The sequence below is a fragment of the Pavona decussata genome, unplaced genomic scaffold (assembly GCF_977016875.1).
Source record: "Pavona decussata unplaced genomic scaffold, jaPavDecu1.1 SCAFFOLD_83, whole genome shotgun sequence".
Lineage (NCBI taxonomy): Eukaryota > Metazoa > Cnidaria > Anthozoa > Scleractinia > Agariciidae > Pavona > Pavona decussata.
The window spans coordinates 576,039-594,613 of NW_028145501.1; the positions used below are offsets into that span (position 1 = coordinate 576,039).

Consider the following 18,575-nt stretch of genomic DNA (forward strand, 5'->3'; position numbering starts at 1 on the left):
GAAGAGGGCTGCCTTGTACCCAGACTTCTCTCTCCTAAAATATATCGGACGCAAAAGGGACGAAGGGAACGCTCGCGTGACAGAGTGTTGGATAAATGATCGATCGATACCCCCGGGGGGGAGGGGGGTTAGTCCCATAATTTTTAAATGGGGGTGTTCCGCTGGGTCTCTGAGAACCTTAGCCTATACTAGACCATGTTAACCTTTATTTTTGCAACCTATTCTAGAGTAAACACCGAAAATGCCCGCCGTGCGGATTTTTAAATTTCTTCAGGAGTACCCAACGACTCGTTCATAGAAAATTGATTGTACGATACACTTAACACTAGCTGAGTGTCCCCACGTCAATCTTAGTTAATATTAAACGTTCCTGGGAAAAAAAATACCCGCTCTTCACTGCCAGCGAGCAAGACTATTAAGAATTTAAAATCCCAGCCAGCCTTACCTATGATGTCTATCAACGAGCCAGCAAAGATTAAAATAGCTAAAGGAAGACAATGCCAGCCAGGACAGAGAAAATTTTCTAGTTTGCCAGCAAGTAATTGCGTACAGCAGTTTTTAGCCAGCCAGAGACGTTTTGAGTTAAAATTTGCTAAAAAGACTTTTTTGCCATCAATTTGACGACCAATAAAAAGTAAGTCTTTTACTTACATTCTTCATTGTCTACCAAGTAAGAACTCCAATCCATTGACAGACCAAAACTTCCGCCTGATTAAAGTTTTTTTTTCCTTAATTGTTACTCTTTCCTCTGAGAGTCTGCATTAATTCTTTAACTCCCCCAGACTTGTCATGAGGTACTAAGTTTGCAAAGACTGACAAAGCATGAACTGCAGTGCAATTATAGACATATCATTTCTATACGCTCAGTTTCATATCGTTGCAATGTTAAAAGGACAAATGCAAAAAACCTTGAATTTGTCCAAGCTGGTTGATTTTACTTTTGAAGAATCTTTTACATCTCTTCTGCAACGGGAATAAGACACAAAGACAATTGGAGGAGAATTACTTCAAACCCAGATCGACCCGAATTTTCGGTGAACTTCATTTAACGCGTTTCAGTAATTGGTATTCTCTGGCTGGGTTTCACTCTTTAACGTGATCAGGTAGGTGGCTTTCTTATACTCTACCGTAAACACCCGCTAGTAAGAACCTGCAAGGCTACAATATCTAATTAAGACTGTCCCTTTAAATAAGAACTTGTTAGTCCTTTAATCTAAGTCAGGCTCTTTTTCTATAAAATTGTTTTTTAGTAAAGTAAAATAAGCAGTCAGGCATAGAAAAAGGCCAACATTTCATAAAACATCGCTTTGTTTTGATGATAATAAAAAACACGTAATCCACAGTGCGCACATTATAGCACTACATTAGACAGTACCACTAGATTCTTTCAGCCACTATACGCTTTTGTTATTAAGAAAAATAAGAACTTGTTGATGAACCTATATAGTCCACATTTCTGTTACGGACTACTTATATAAGAGCCTGTTTAGGATTTCTTCGACAAATACAGGTACTTTCTCGAGCGTTTTTACTGTTTGTGTATAACAAAATCATGTCTCTCCCACTTACTTTTTTCCGGAACTCTCACCAGGCCTTGGCTGGCCAGTGTCTTCCATGCTTATTCACGGCCAGAAAGCAAGGAACCCAACCTGTAGGAAATGAAAGAATGCTAAATCAGAGCAGTTGCAGTTTATTTTTTATTTTTTTGCCTTCATTTCCAAAGAACTTCTGTTTAATGAAGGTTCAGTCAGCCGGAGCGACAGATCGATCCCTTCTTCTCTTAAGGAAGGAATCGATCCCGGTGAGGGGAAGATTACTGCCATATATGAGCTATATAGTTATGTGCCGCGGTAAAGGGTATGTTTTTCAGCGGGTTTACTCTTGAGTCAGGGTATAGAAATCAGACAGTTTTGGCCTAGCATAGGGTATCATTTTCCGCGAAACTTATCAGTTGCTTGAAAAAAAATGTCCTGTAATCAGTGAAGGAGGAATCGATCCGTCGATCCATAGAGTGGATCAGAGCTTTAAACTGCAGTTGTTAAGGCATGTTGTCTGAAATAAGGCAGGAAATCTCATAATTTTATGGTTTAAATTTTTTTGGCTTCATTTCCAAAAAACGTCATTCAGCCGGATCGATTCCTGCAATTCGCGAAAACGGTGCCTCGAAGGTTAATGCAGGAATTGATCCGTCGATCCATAGAAGCATAGAATGGATAAGAGCTTTACATAACAGTACTCTTTGACAAGGGCATGTTTTCTGAGGATGTTCCATTGAAATAAGGCATGAAATCCCACAATTTTACATTTTACTTTCTTTTGCCTTCATTTCGAAAGAACGTCTGTTTAGTGAGGGTTATTCAGCCGGATCGATTCCTGCAATTAACGAAAAAGGAATCGATCCGTCGATCTATAGAGTGGATCCGAAGTTTTAATTGTTAAGGCGTGTTGACTGAGGATCTTCCATTGAAATCAGCAAGGCATGATATTCCTTAATTTTACAGTTTTCATTTCCAAAGAACTTCTGTTTAATAAGGGTTATTCAGCCGGATCGATTCCTGCAATTAGCGAAGAAGAAATCGATCCGACGATCTATAGAGCGGATCAGAGCTTTAAACTGCAAGTGTTTAGGCATATTGTCTGAGGATCTTACATTGAAATAAGGCATGATATCCCTTTATTTTACAGTTTATGATTTTTTTGCCTCCATTTTCAAAGAACTTCTGTTTAATGAAACTTATTCAGCCGGATCGATTCCTGCAATTAACTTGCGAAGGAGGAATCGATCCGTCGATCTATAGAGTGGATCAGAAGTTTCAATTACAGTTGTTAAGTCATGTTGACTGAGGATCTTCCATTGAAGTAACGTATGAAATCCCATAATTTCATAGTTTAATTAATTTATTCGCTTGAGTTCCAAAGAACTTCTGTTTAATGAAACTTAGTCAGCCGGATCGATTCCTGCAATTAGCGAAGAAGGAATCGATCCGTCGATGTATAGAGTGGATCAGAGCTTTAAACTGCAGTTGTTTAGGGATGTTGTCGGAGGATCTTCGTTTGAAATTAGGCAAAAAATCCTATAATTTTTGCAGTTTATTTTTTATTTTTTTGCCTACATTTCCAAAGAACTTCTGTTTAATGAAGATTCATTCAGCCGGATCGATTCCTGTAATTAGCCAAGGAGGAATCGATCCGTCGATCCATAGAGTGGATCAGAGCTTTAAACTACAGTTGTAAACATGGTTAAGGCATGTTGTCTGAAATAAGGCATGAAATCTCATAATTTTACGGTTTAAATTTTTTTGGCTTTATTTCCAAAGAACGTTCGTTTAATGAGGCTTATTCAGCCGGATCGATTCCTGCAATTCGCGAAGACGGTGCCCCGAAGCATAGGATGGATAAGAGCTTTACACAACAGTAGTCTTTGACAAAGGCATGAAATCCCACAATTTTACATTTTACCTTTTTTTGCCTTCATTTCCAAAGAACGTCTGTTTAATGAGGCTTATTCAGCCGGATCGATTCCTGCAATTAGCGAAGGAGAAGTCGATTCGTCGCTCTATAGAGTTGATCAGAGCTTTAAACTACAGTTGTTAAGGAATGTTGTCTGAGGATCTTCCATTGAAACAATAAGGCATTAAAATCCCATAATTTTACTTTTTCTTTTTTGCCTTCATTTCCAAAGAACGTTTGTTTAGGACAGTTAATCATCCGGATCGATTCCTGCAATAAATGAAAGAGGAATCGATCCGTCGACCCATAGAGTTGATCAGAGCTTCAAACTTCAGTTTCTAAGGTATGTTTTCTGAGAATTTTGCTTTGAAATAAGGCATGAAATCTCATAATTTTACAGCTTAACTTAAGGAGGAATCGATCCGTCGCTCTATAAAGTTGATCAGAGCTTTAAACTACAGCTGTTAAGGAATGTTGTCTGAGGATCTTCCATTGAAATAAGGCATGAAATCTCATAATTTTACAGTTTAAATTTTTTTGCCTTCATTTCTAAAGACCTTCTGTTGAATGAAGCTTATTCTTCTGGATCGATTCCTTCAATTAGGGAACCCTGAGCTTAGTGCAGGAATGAATCCGTCGATACATAGAAGAATCAAATGGATGAAAGCTTTACACAACAGTAGTCTTTGACAAGAGCATGTTTTCTAAGAATGCTCTTTTGAAATAAGGCATGAAATCCCTTAATTTTATACTGTTTAATTTTTTTGCCTTCATTTCCAAAAAACTTCTGTTTAATAAAACTTATTCATCCGGATCGATTCCTGCAATTAGCGCAGGAGGAATCTATCCAGTCCCCAGAAAACTTTTTAAGCCCACGGTATGTATCGTGCGGACTCTGGGTACGAGATTGTAAGTCAGTCATCAATCAGTCAATCAATCAATCAATCAATCAATCAATCAATCAATCAATCAATCAATCAATCAATCAATCAATCAACCAATCAAGTCTTTTGACATTTCTACAATGCAAAATCACTTCTCGTTTTTTTTTTTTCTTTTTTTTTTGTAAACTTTATTGGATTATGAATCCTAGAGTCATTTAATTTCTTACTTTGAATTATGAAATGTGATTACTGTTCTAACGTTTGAGAAATGTTTTAGTGTGAACGTTGAAATCATGAAAGCTACTGAGTAGTACTTTCCTGTGATGCTGTTTGTTATACTGTACAACGTTGTTCAGCTCTAGCTTATATAGTAAGAATATGACAAAACAAGGTGAACAACCCAATCACTCTGAATGAAGTCCTAATATGCTTTCATTTTATAAGCAAATGAGCTTTGAGTTTGGGAAATATCGCACAGTTTTTCGAAATAATTAAAATGACATGCAATTAAAAGTTTCTTGAACTCAAGGTAACAAACAAAATTTGTTACGCATTTAGTTAAAACAAACTTAAAATACCTACTGTTTACTTTATGACGAAAAACATTGAAAAAAAACCCAGTTTATCCAGTTTTACTGGACTCATCTAGACCCACAAAAAAGTAAGTTAAAATGGAAAATTAGCTTTCAAGGTATTGAAAAAAGCAAATGGCGTCAAATGAAAGGGATTGAATGGCTCTAGCTAAAAGGAGAAAAAGCCGGGATGTTTCGCTGCTACAATGTACAATTGCCATTTGCTTTTATTGATTTATTGATTGACATTTAATTTCATAATTAAACCATGTTGCCGTATAATTGTAAGTTTCCTTTCGTGGCCATGAATCGAGTCACTTCCTACAAGATATGACAACCGTAATATTTATTGCTATTCTCAGTTTTAGATCAAAGAAAATCACAATTCATACGATTTTTTTGCATGTCCAGTCGATTGCTAGAGAACCGTTTTCCCTGGACCAAAAGGTTTAAAAGCTTTCATCGATGTTTACAGAGAAAATGTCTTGGGGGCATTTCAATTAAAACTGAGAACAGCTTTTTAAACAAATGTTGCTATCACGCAAGACCTTTTTTGTAGTTGGTTCAATGAAACAAATTTGAAGGGCAGCCCACTCTTTTCACCACTAATACCTTACAATATGATACAAATAAATTTGGCAAACTGAATGTTCCGTCTAGATCTTCTCAACAAGCTTTTTCTTAAAGTCCTTAATATTTTCACCGCTTTAAATAAGATTACATTAATTAGTAATAGTAATACGACTTGCTCTAATTGCAAACAAGAGAGGATAAAAGCAAGAACTCTCTAGTTGCAGACCAATATCCCGAAAGATTTGTTATTATTATTATTATCGATTAGTCTCTTTTTGTCAATCTAATTCAAGTTCAAACCAGACACCTTCACGATGTTATGTGTCACGAATCCATTCTTCTTACTTTTTTACCTTCAGTTGTAGATTCAGAGAAATAACTTAATTTAAATGTGAAGGAGCAGTTTGCACGCAATCCCATGACATAATTTGTTAGTATAGCTGCTACCCTGAGATTAATTTTCTCTAATGGTATACACCCAGCTTTGTGTAGAAACCGTGTTAAATTTGAACCCACAAAAATCATTTACCCCAGCGTGGCTAATGGTATACACCCAGCTTTGTGTACCAACAGTGTTAAATTGAACCCACAAAAAATCATTTACCACACCATGGATAATTCATTTCTCGCAAAACCCGATAAAGGAAGGGTGTTAGAAACTCCATTTGTTTCATAATGCAGTCAGCTGTCATCTTCGTTTTAGCTTTGCTACAAACCACGCTTATACAAAGGTAAGTGTATTATTTCACTGTGATGTACAAAGTGGATTTTGTTTCAAGAATGATATTTCGAATCGTAGTTTTGATTCATGATCAAAGCTCGATTTGCTTGTAAGGATATAAAAGTGAGCAAAGGGTATTGAAGCAGTTCTTGCCTTTTGTGAAAATAAAATGCTGATGAAAATTTCATGGACTAAGTATTTTAGGGACCAGAACTAAATTCTCTCGCCCCAACATTTGTAAACCGAACAATCGGGTATGGGTAATTGTCTGTTCGATAAACATTGTAGTTTTTGCTAAAACATCCACGTTAAGTTTAAGTTTAAGCAGCTACTAAGGCGACGGCAACGAGACAGCGTCACAAAACAATAGGATTTAATGAGAAAAGTAAAGGCATTGCTCGTGAGTTTTAAACTTTGGTACATTTTGACGTAATAAATCAAACACGAAGAAGAGTGTTTCCTCCGATTTCCAAACACCGAGAAGACGAGGCGCAGTCGAGTTTTTTTAACCAACTTCGAGGTGTTTGGAAATAGGAGGAAACATTCTTTCGAATGTTTGATATAGCTTCTCAAACAATTGATAATTCTTGGAGAAATTCGAAGCAAAAGTTCACAAAATTTTATGATAATTAAGATCACAATTTCAAACCTCCTTCACGGTAGTGATTTCCTTTGTTTTCTCTTCATGAATTATTAATGAGTTTGAGAACGTCCTCTAAAAAACAGAACTGTTTTAGGGAACTTAAACAACCACAACGGCAACGGAACGTCACTTGAAAATATAACTTTATTTTATTTGTGCCACTTCTCGATTTTTTCAACTCGTTCAACTTGTAGAAAAACGGCAAGCTATACAGGAACGAAATTGCTCGAGACGCGTTCAAGTTAAGAAAAAGAATGAAAAATTCACAATCAGTCTGCTTATGTTCTCCATAAAACCTTGAACTTGGTAATTTCACGTTGTTTGTTGTTTTGTAGAGAACGGTATGTACCATTTACTGAAAACGCACGTGCAGCGTGCAGAGCGATTGTTTTTTCCTCATTAAGCCAGTGACGCGATTTTACAAGCCGTTCGCCGCGATCGGCGAAAATCGCCAAGTGTGCCCGGTGCAGCGATTGCGATTTTCTCCGATCGCCGCGATCGGCGTATAAAATCGCTGATATCTGGCATGTCAGATGTCGGCGATTACATTCGCCGGCATTCCTGGTGTGTTCGTTCCCGCGATTTTCTACGATCATCACTGCGAATTGCCAGCAAAGTAAACCAATCAAGATGGCCGATTTTATCACAAGACTTTCCAAAACGCCCCTCGATGGAGCCCGGGAACAAGGTTGAAGTGCCACATCGCCGCGATCGGCGAAAAAAAGTTGCCAAGTGTGTCCGCATCAATCGGTAGCGAAAATCGCTTGCGATTTTCGTTGGCGATCAAATTCGCCGTGATCGGCAAATCAAGAAATCACCTAGTGTGTCGCCGCTTTAAGTTCCCTACTGACAACGTGTAACGGAGAACGTGAGCACATGATGGTAAATGTTTTATTCTCTGTCTTCAACGCCGTTTCCCAGTACCAATTCTGTTCCTTGACTGTTCCGCTACATTGTACAAGTTGAATGAATTAGAATAAATTACGAAGTTGTTCAAGTAACGCAAATTTATATATTTTCGAAGTGACATATTCGTTGGCGTTGCCTTTGTGGTTGCTTAAAGTTCCTAATAAAAACATCGCGCAAACTTTGAAAGATCTTCAAGAGATGATCATAAAAGTTTTTGTCGTTAAACTTATCTCTTCCTTCTTTCGTTTTTGTTCTTCTTGTTTGTTTTCACCAGCGTCGAAGGATGGCATCATCGGTATCATAACTTTGACGAGGTAAGTGAAGTTTATTAACGTGTAAATTCTCCTCACAATGTCCATAAATTATTTTATGAAGAAGTGGTGAGAATGTGAAGACAATCATCAATAAGATAATGAGGCCGGAGGTCTTTCAATATCGACTCATGGCATCTGATGACTTTAAATCAGAGAAGCGCATTAATAAGAAAACTACTTATAGTTATTTTTTGATGGGTATGACTTTAAGATCGTTTCACTTTGTAGATCGTCGCCAAGCTTTATCAGATCAACAGCACCTATGATAACGCTGAAGTGTTTTCCATTGGAAAGTCTCATGAAAGAAGAGATATGCTGGCGATAAAGGTAATCTACTTAATTTTTTCTTGTTAAATCAAATCATCATCATATCTTAATTTATACCCTCCGATTTAAGAGTAGGTTATGCAGCTAATATCTCCAAGCATTTACCCACCCAACCATGAGAATATGCACACCAAGACCAGACCACAACACCAAGAATTATGTCCCCTACTCTTTGCGAAGAGTGAGTGGGTTTTTAAACGTCCCACAGCGTTATTTACGAACAAGGGTTGTGAGACGGGGCCTACGGTTTATCGTCTTTATCGCATCCAGTACGTCGCGTAACCTTCTTCCATGCTCTCTGCCTACTCTCTTCAATCTATCCTCTTTACCAGCAGTTATAAACAGTTATTAAATGATTACCAAAGCCACTCGGCTCTTTAATTTAAGTGGAATTTAGCAAGGTTTTTTTATTGTACAGAGATATATTAGCACCCCCCCCCCCCCCCCTACAAAACGAAAACAAACAAACAAGCAAAAAACCTGGAATAAAACCTCTTACTAGCGAATAGACTTAGAAAAATACCACTGATAACCCACAATTTGGCCTATTCGGGAATCTACTGTTAATGGTATATTACGGTTTATTAATTATGGTACTTTGGTGGGGTTTGGAGACAGTTTTCGGTGGTTATTGTATTAGGCTCAATAGGACTTGATTTGAACTCTTTTCAGACCAGAAATCAGGATAAATGAAGTAAGAAGATAGTTTTCGATTGTTATTTTATTAGTACTTATCTTATAACAACTCTTTTAAGAGCAAAACGTAGGATGAATGAAGTACTGAGATAACTGAGATAAGTTGCATGTTTCCGAGTTGCGAGTCGCTTTGTCCACTCCCCACTTGAAGAAGGACTAACGCTCAAAACGTCAGCTTTTGTATCTATTACGGTTGTAATACCTTATCAAAACTAAGCATAAGTTAGTCCACACTCCTTATGGAGAACCAGTATGTATAAAGTATTTTAAAGGGAAGCCTTTTTAAAATAAAATTTTAACTACTGTCATTACGGCTTTTGTACCGGCAAATGCACAAATAAAGTTGAAACTCCTCTAATCTTCGAAGAGCTGATTACTATTCATTTATACGGTCCGTTTCTTTCGTGTCAAATAAAATTAAAGTTAAAGCAAGAAAATCTGAACTTTTTTCCTTTTTTGCTCCGTTCGCCTCTAACATTAACGTATGTTACTTGCTTCTTGTGTAGTTGGTGTGGTTTGCAATTGAGTGTGAGTGTTCTAAAACCAAACTGAGGTCGAAGGATTAGTCTAGCCAATCACAGAAATCTTAAACAATACAATGAACCAATCAGAATCCGAAGTAAGCAGGTGCAACTGATGCCAAGCGCGGGAAAAGTCGTGCAAGCAAGCAAGTGGTCTTGCTTTTTATTGGTTGAGAAAGTGGCGTGAGATTTACACAGAGTTTTGCAGAGCGTAATAAAGGAAAACTAAAGTAAACGCAAATTACTTTCGACATTCAACTGAACACCTCTCTATTCGGCTGCTTGCCTGTGACTTTTGTCTGTTTCCTTGGGGCTTGAATTGCGTTGGACGCGACAGAAATTCAAAGCATAAATTAAACCTTACATGTTGTTTACTCTCAACTACAGATTTCAGGAAAGAAGAAAGAAAATAAACCAGTGTTTTTCATTCAATGTTTGGTCCACGCCAGAGAATGGATTTCTGCATCCAACTGCATGTATTTTGCTGATGAGGTACAAAAGAGATTTCAGTTATGAGAGCGTAATGAGTTATGATACACTTCGTTTTTGTATAAGAACCTTCTTTTTATAAGAACGTTTTGGCTGAGATTGACCAAAATTTTAAAGACCCGGAACCACTTCAAGAAGCCCCTTAAGTTGAGATGTATCTTTAACTATTGTTTCTTATCAATCCAAGAATCTTAACTTAAAACGACTTCGTCAATCTGAACCCTGTCAGAATCTTCTGTCTTTAGGTTAAGGCCAACGTTTGAGTAACTGACGCTACCTAGATGTCTTCGAAATATGGAAAAGATTATTATGTCACTCTAATGCTGGATAAAATGGACTTCGTCATTTTACCTGTTATGAATCCGGACGGATACGTCTACAGTTGGATCAATAAGGTACTGGTGAAGGATATAACAGATCATTAAAAACTGACTCGTTGGATGATGCAATTCCAGAGCTTTGATTGGTTGAGCAGCCATGCTATATGAGCTATTCCACCATGCTCCACAAATATGCTAAGTGTATGCGTTAGCGTTTCAGTAAATAATTTTGCATTTTTTTACACTACAAAAAAATCAATTTTGACTCAAGAAGGGACCTCCTCCCCCCCCCCCCCCGCTGGAAACTGAAGAAGACAGCGTTTAGAGCCCAAACGAAAAGTGTTTTCAATGTTTCAATGTAACTGGACCGAGTGCAATTCACATGCAAGATTTGAAGCAAATTTATTTTGTGCGGACCAATTTGGGTTCTGAGGATCTTAGGGAGACATCCACTTAAAGGATGAAAAGTGTCACTGCATATTAAAAAATAAATAAATAAATAAACAAATAAATAAATAAAATAACAAATAAATAACATAATAAATAACAGAAGAAGAAATCAAAAGGGAATCAAAGTCCTTTATTCTACTATTACCTATTTTTACTAGCACTGTAATGCTTTGATACGCATAATGTTTATGTCTTAATCGTTAATTTGACGCTTTCGCCTACCCTGGCCGCCGTCACGCAGAATTGACGGTATTTGGTGGCACTAAGCAAACTATGGATAAAATCGAATTATTAACAAAAGTATTTTGGGTGACCAAAAACAAGATGAACATGAATTAACCTGCCATTCAAGACAGAAAAAAGTCGCTCATTTTCCTCTGCCGAGTTGTTGAAGTGTTGTATGGTGTATTGGCTAAGCTAGGTACAGCTACCAAGCCTTTAATTTCCAAATGCTGTATGTGCTCTATTGTTGTAATGAATATCCCCCAAACACAGGCGATTTTGTTTTTCAGTACACACGTAACTGGCAGAAAAATCGTCGTCGTGTAACTTATATTGGTAGCAAATTCTGTTATGGAGTGGACCTCAACAGAAACTTTGGTTACAAGTGGGGAAATTTGTGTGAGTATTTTGTTCGTATATTTTATTCAAGAGATGAAAAACGTGAGAAAGCATCTCTCCAATCAGACACGCCTGGTTTCATTGTTGATCCCTCTTATTGATTATTTTGTTGTTGTTGTTATTGGAGTGTTGGGCCGTTGGAATTAATCTCATGTCTGTAACACAGCGTTTATAGCCGTTATTTTTTTCTTTTTGGAATTCTGGCCTTGAAGAAGAATGGTGGTACTAGTTGAAATATTGGCCCAAATAAATAAACCCTTTGCCGTAGTGTCAGCCCTGAAATATGTTTGGTTTATTTACACGTAAAGTGACGTCTGGCAAGTGCTTTTCTACTACAAGAGGTCCGGCAACGAAACGAATTCAGAACAGTTTATTTGTGCGTCGCGCGGTACCCTGCATTCAAAAGTTTCGTTATTTTTAGATTAGATTAAATTAGATTGGATTTTTTTAAAATTAGATTGGATTGTTTTTAAAATATGTTATATTAAACAATTACAAAGATATACGTTACGCGCATATAGCAAAATTAATGCTATCATCCTGGCTTCTGATTGGTTCCTTTTGATCACGTGGTACAAATACTGTGTCCTGATTGGTTACAGATCCAACCGCCTCTATTTACTACTGAGGTGCGAAGTACAGTGTAACAAATATTAAGTTTTAATATCACAAATAAGGTTGAATTCTTTCCTTCACTCGGATAAACTGTGCCCGAGAGAAATTTGGTTTGCTTGTATAGAGTTAAAATAATGCGAAGTTTGTTTCGTTTCCCTTTTATAGGGGAAAACAGGCATAGACGCCCCTCCATCTCTTCCCTACACACAGTAACACATACGAAATGATGACGATAACGTTTAAGTGAATTGTTAATCTGTTCGCAAACTTTTCCACTTTAGATGCAAATGTCGCGTCTCATGAAAGCATCGACCCCTGCTCAGACACTTACAGAGGCAACTCGGCTTTTCCGAAATCGAGACGAGAAACGTTCGAAATTATCTATGGAGTCTTGGCGATAATTTAAAAGCATTTATTGACTTCCAAGCGTACGGCCAAGATTGGCACACTCCTTGGAGATACAAAATGGATGATACTCCGGATTATGCTGAACAGGTTTGGGATAAAGCGTGCTTAAAGGGGCAATAGGAAACTTAAGCGACGACGACGGCAACGACAACGCCGTGCTTTTTAAATTTTGGTACATTTCTTTGCCGTTCTCTGCAAAAACAACAACGTGAAATGATCAAATTTTAGTTTTGTGAGAACGTGAAAACACGACGGTGAATTTTTCATTTTCTTTCTTAACTCGAACGCGGCGCCTATCAGTTTGGTTCTTGTGTAATTCGCCGTTTTTGTACAAGTTGGATGAATTGAAACAATCGCGAATTAGGACAAATAAAATGAATTTGTATTTTCATGTGACGTTTTTGTCACTGTCGCCGTTGTCGTTGCTTAAGTTCAATAATGTCATGGAGATCTCGTACTGTTTTGCTCAAAACTGCGCAACTGTTTGACAAAGAACTTTTTTTCTAATATGGAATTGTTCCTAGGGAATGATTTCCCCTACACAGAACAAATTATAACCAGTTTTTTAGCGCTTTCTTCAAAATACACAGGCAGAATTTGAAAAAGATTGGCCAACTCTTGCAACTTTCAATCCGATTTCGATCTTAGCTATCCACAGCCAGAGATGATGATGATGATGATAATAATAATAATAATAATAATAATAATAATAATAATAATAATAATAATAATAATAATAATAATAATAATAATAATAATAATATCCAATTAACAAATGAACCATTAGGTCTCCCTAATTTATAGCTTAGACTCCTGAGATTATTGTACTGTTATTGTAAGTGAAGCACTATTGCAATAATGCATCATCTTCTCCAACCTACCGTGCGCTTATTTAAGTTTGGGCCCATAAGGGTGGGCGCTTGTTCGAGGGTGGGCTCTTATTTTTCTCCCAACATTTTCCGCAAGCGAGGATATTTCAAGAGAATAACAAAACAAGGGATAACAAGTTAATATCGCTTCAACAAGACAAAAAAAAAAAAAAGCGCAAAAGCTAACATAACAAGCCTAAACGATATTAACTACCGTATCTAAAACCAATTTTGGAAAACACCGGACTCTCCTCTTACTTCACACCGGGCCAGTACCGAAATGTTTTTTGTTGGGAGGGGGGTGGGGTGGGCGCTTATTCGAAGGTGGGCGGCTAATCGAATAAATACGGTATCAGACTAGGAAACGTTTACTAATACGAAGTGTTTGGCCTTTTTATGCTATATAGAAGAGAGTTTCCATTCAAGCTGTCAAAGCTATATACGAGAGAGGTGGTTATCGTAAATCATACATGTGTTGCTATTCAGCAGCATTAAGTAAGTACTTGATGATATCTTTATGCTATAAAATATTTTCAGTCAAACTACGTTATACATACTAAAATAATATATTTATTCAACAAATTTTTCTTTGATCGAAACAGGAAGATACGACAACATACCCCGTAATGAAAGGGCGTGTAATGTTTGCAACTGTAAAACCACTGAAGATGAAATTCACTTTTTATTAGATTTCCCAAGCTACTCTTCTTTAAGAGATATGTTTTTTTTTTAAATAAAACCTAGCCTTCCATTTCCACGACTTTTAGCAAAAGAAACTTTACTATCGCATACAATGAACTGACTATTTTATAAACACTCAATTCATTTGTTTCCTCGTGCTTCGAATTTAGAGATAAACTTCTCTCCGGAATGATTACTTCTTCTTTCTGAATAGTTTTAAATAAGCAAAGACTTGAGTTACTTTATTTATTTATTTATTATTATTATTATTATTATTATTATTATTTATTTTATTTTAAGTTTTCTTAAGAATTAGTAAATGAATCAATGATTGGTTATGAATAGCTTTTGCAATACTGTACTTGTTATAGTCATGCAAATAAAGCTTGTTGTTGTTGTTATTTCACGCTTTTTATTTCCAATTTTGACCTCGATTTTATACCATAGCCTTTATAACCATCAAATTGTTTCTTTTCTGGAATGCCATTGCTCTCACCCAAAGCAATTTCTTCCCATTAACACCAGAAGGGAGGGGAACATCCCAGTGTATCGTTGACTCAATCTCAAAGACTATGGGATCCCTCTCCTCCTCCCTCTCCTCCCCCCGTTTCTCTTCACTAACCTAAAACCTAACCCTAATCTATTGCTTGTTAGCAGTACTTTCCTATAATGCCGGGCCCAGTTGCTCAAAGCCCGATTAAGTTAATCCTGGATTAACGTGAACTTTGATTCGAGTTTAATCACTGATCAGTGAAGATTCTCTCATAAGATTTTTGTCCCTCAGTTGTGACTTAGAATTTTCTTAACCTTTAACTGGAAATTAGCCTTTAACGATTAACTTATAATCGTGGATTAGCGTTAATCGGCTTTCGAACAACCAGGCCCCGGTTATTGTCATGTACAAGAGGGACTCTGACGTTTTCAAGGAGTCTGTAGATAAGTGTTTAGCTTTGTAGCTAATATAAATTATTATTAATATCTTTCAGCTCTCAGAGCTGGAGGAGCCAGCGAGGACTGGGTATACGGCCAACTTGGCGTGACATATTCGTTTTCAGTGAAGTTGCGTGACCAAGGCTACTACAAATATAATCTTCCAGCGTGGATGATTGCGCGCGTGGGGAAAGAGACGTTCGTGGGTCTCAAGGCACTTGTAAACGCCATGAAAGTCTGATCAAGATGATTGGGCGGCAGTACATGAATTAGATATGTGCTATGGTGTACTGAATTCGAATAAAGAAGAATGTGATAATTCAACTTATGATTGCTTAAATTTATTCAACTCCGGCACGGCTTGCAATCCTTCGTTCCTGGATTCAAATGAGACTAGGGACGAGTTTTGATTTTTATTTAATCAGAAATTGGAGTCCGTCAGAACAAAGATTACTTAACAGTTAGTCCGTTTGCCAAGTTTGAGGTTCTGTTGTTAGATTGCAACAATGTACATTGCTTTCAAAAATCGGAAAATTATGACTTTGTAAGGATTTGGTGGACGCCATCTCAAAATGGAATTTGGGCGACCTTTGACTGTTCACAACCTGGTGGCTACGCAATGAAACATAATTTGGTAAACTTACCAGCTTTTATGTGATCTTTCTGGCGATGGGCCGTTCATTTCTTAATATGCAGTTTGAACAATGTGTAAAGTAGGGCCCAGTCCATTTATGAACTTCCTAACGGGCAATTCAGAATTGGTTGTTGGAAAGTCGAATAATACTATCTCTGTCGTGGATCTAGGATAAAACGTTTACCAGGGTTTTTGTTCTTCCTGGTTACTTTAAGTTAAAAGAAATCAGGGAGAAAAATTTAGACCGATTTCATCAAGTTCAATCCTGCTTTGAGCAACAAATTCAACTTAATCAACACTGAACCAGTCTGTCCACACCAGGCCCGGTATATAGTTCAACACTGTTCATACCAGGGTTGCTCATGGTCCCAGGCTGTTCACACCAGGTTTGGTATATACCTTATTATAGGAAATTAACGCTCGTGTTAATTAAGGTATTGGAAATGAACGCGACTTAAATTAACGCAAATTGCAGGAAAAATTACTTCCCTATAAAGGAAATTAACGCGAAAGAAGTGCTAAAATTTAAAAATGAGGGAAATTAACGCGACTGCCACAAAGAAACAGAATTTATTGAGACTACGGGAAGAAATTTCTTTTAACACTTTGTGTAAAGATCCCAAATGGAAACAATGTTCGCGGAATTGTTCCTAAACGTTGTGGTTAAGCCACAGAATTTGACCACAAGGAGCGTTCTTTACAGTGTCCATCATACCGGGGGATCTCCACCCTGATAAAACAGTGCCTTTTCTTTTCTGAAGTGTATCGAGAATTTGGCGCGAAAATAGTGGAAATCAAGGTCGTGGAAATTAATGCGCCACTTAATTTATGACGCGGAAATTAACGTTAACAAAAATGAACGCGACTTAATTAAACGCGAATTTTTAAAATTCGCGTTAATTTCATGAAGCGTTAATTTCCTGTAATAAGGTAGTCCCATAGTGTTCACACCAGGTTTTACGCTTAGAACTGGATACACAGGCTCAGCAGGTCTTCTCATTACCGGACTAATTAATATACGCATAAGTAATGCATCTACCAGGGGATCTCCAGCTGTCAATTATTCGTTAAACCATAGTAGTCTTAACATTGCATAAGGTGCAGATGATATTTTCAATTTGAGGTAAATTGTCCAAGACGAGCAGAAGAAAATACAACCTCGTTCCCAGGGTCTCTCTTCTTCTGGGGAGGGAAGAAGAGAGACATTGGGAACGAGCTGAGGTTGAAGAAAATAATCTGGCTAATGTAATACCAACGAAACAGAAAACAAGATCAGTGAGTCGAGACAGTAAATTTTTCGAAAACTACTCATCATTTATTCTTTGGTACTATACACATTCTATGCTCAGTGACACATTTAACAATCTGGAAGCCTATCAATATTATGTCACTGTTGTACAATAGAATTCCTTGTAAGAGTCGAACTTGGCGATACAATTTACTACCAAGATACAAAATAACTCAGCAAGTCTTGTTCACAAGTTAGTAAAAAGGTTTTGATTTTAAGAAAATGTTTGAGCTCTTGGCGCAAAATTCGTCTCTTACAAAAGGAGGAGGTTCTAGAAAGTTCTACCTTCTAAACCAACTGTAACATTCAATACCAAACAACAGTTAAAGTATATATTCTCTGCTAAATAATTTCTCTAACTGTAATAATAGTTTTATGCTAAAAAAACACACACACGTTCGATAAGCTAAGCTCAGTTCGCTTAGCAATGGTCATCATCAAGTGACGATCAAACATACCAGATAGTCCTTTTGCATTTAAAACTATTATAAATCTATATACATGACATCTATTCATTCGATTCAAGAAGCAAACACAAACTCCACTACTACAGTCATATTTCAAAAGGCAGTGTTACCTATTTTAAACATAACTATGAATATAGTAAAAAATTACATTTTTATAAATGGAAACGATAAAATAACCTTTATTATTATTATTATTATTATTATTATTATTATTATTACCATCATCGTCATCATCATCATCATCATCATCATCAACATCATCATTATCATTATCATTGTCATTATCATTATGTTAAGCACAGTAAGGTTTGAGTTTTAATTTTTCTTCTCTATTAATGGTTATAAACAAAACCACAATTCTCACTGTATTAAATATAAAACTACATACGACTAAGATAGTAAGAAAATGTTCAAAAAATGTTTCATTTTCCCAAAATAGTTCTCTTGTCATAAATTAATGGTATTTGCACCTTTAAATATCATTGTAAGACGTTGAACTTTTTCAGATATTATCAGAATTGTACGTTCTTTTCATGATCACTGACTTTATGTTCTTTTAAATATTTGTGTATATTTCTTTCAGTATATTTAATAATAAGCCAGGTAGGGTAATGGGTTCCTAGCTGATAAAACATTATACCATGATAATCATGTATTTATTGACATCCGTACACATTACAAGCCTACTAAAACCTTTCAGCATGCACATTTTACCTCGAGCCATCCCTTGGGTGTTAAAAGAGATTTTATTAAAGGCGAAGCACTCAGACTACTTAGAACAAATTCTTCTGAAACAACGTTCGAAAAAAGTATCTCCAAATTTAAATCGCGCCTCATAGCGCGCGGATACCCCCACAAGATGATACAGACAACGTTATCAGAAGTCAACTTCGCCGGAAGACAGTCGGCTCTACAGCAAAAGAAAAAAACTCGTAAACGAATCTTGCCTTTTGTTACAACGTACCACCCATCGGTGCGTAACCTTAAAAATATATTGATGGAAAACTGGAAGTTCATACAAAATCAGCCTTTGCTGAGAAACATATTCAAAAATCCGCCAATTACATCCTACAAGAGAGGACAATCTCTTAAGGACATGCTCGTTAGGGCAAAAATATAAAGGCAGCGTTCATAAAAATGTACACCACATAACGCAGTGAGCCGTGCAGGCCTGTCATTTCTATTATTAATTC

At 36.8% G+C, this 18,575-nt stretch overlaps 1 pseudogene across 1 annotated transcript; it reads left to right on the forward strand.

Annotated features, from left to right (window-relative positions):
- The first annotated feature begins 5,810 nt into the window (after nt 1–5,810).
- Nucleotides 5,811–15,234, forward strand: LOC146475704 (carboxypeptidase B-like; annotated as a pseudogene). Its single transcript, XR_014865784.1, has 9 exons — nt 5,811–6,210; nt 8,027–8,066; nt 8,295–8,393; nt 9,998–10,102; nt 10,381–10,494; nt 11,382–11,490; nt 12,387–12,600; nt 13,790–13,877; nt 15,050–15,234. The product of XR_014865784.1 is annotated as a carboxypeptidase B-like (transcript).
- Nucleotides 15,235–18,575: the final 3,341 nt, after the last annotated feature.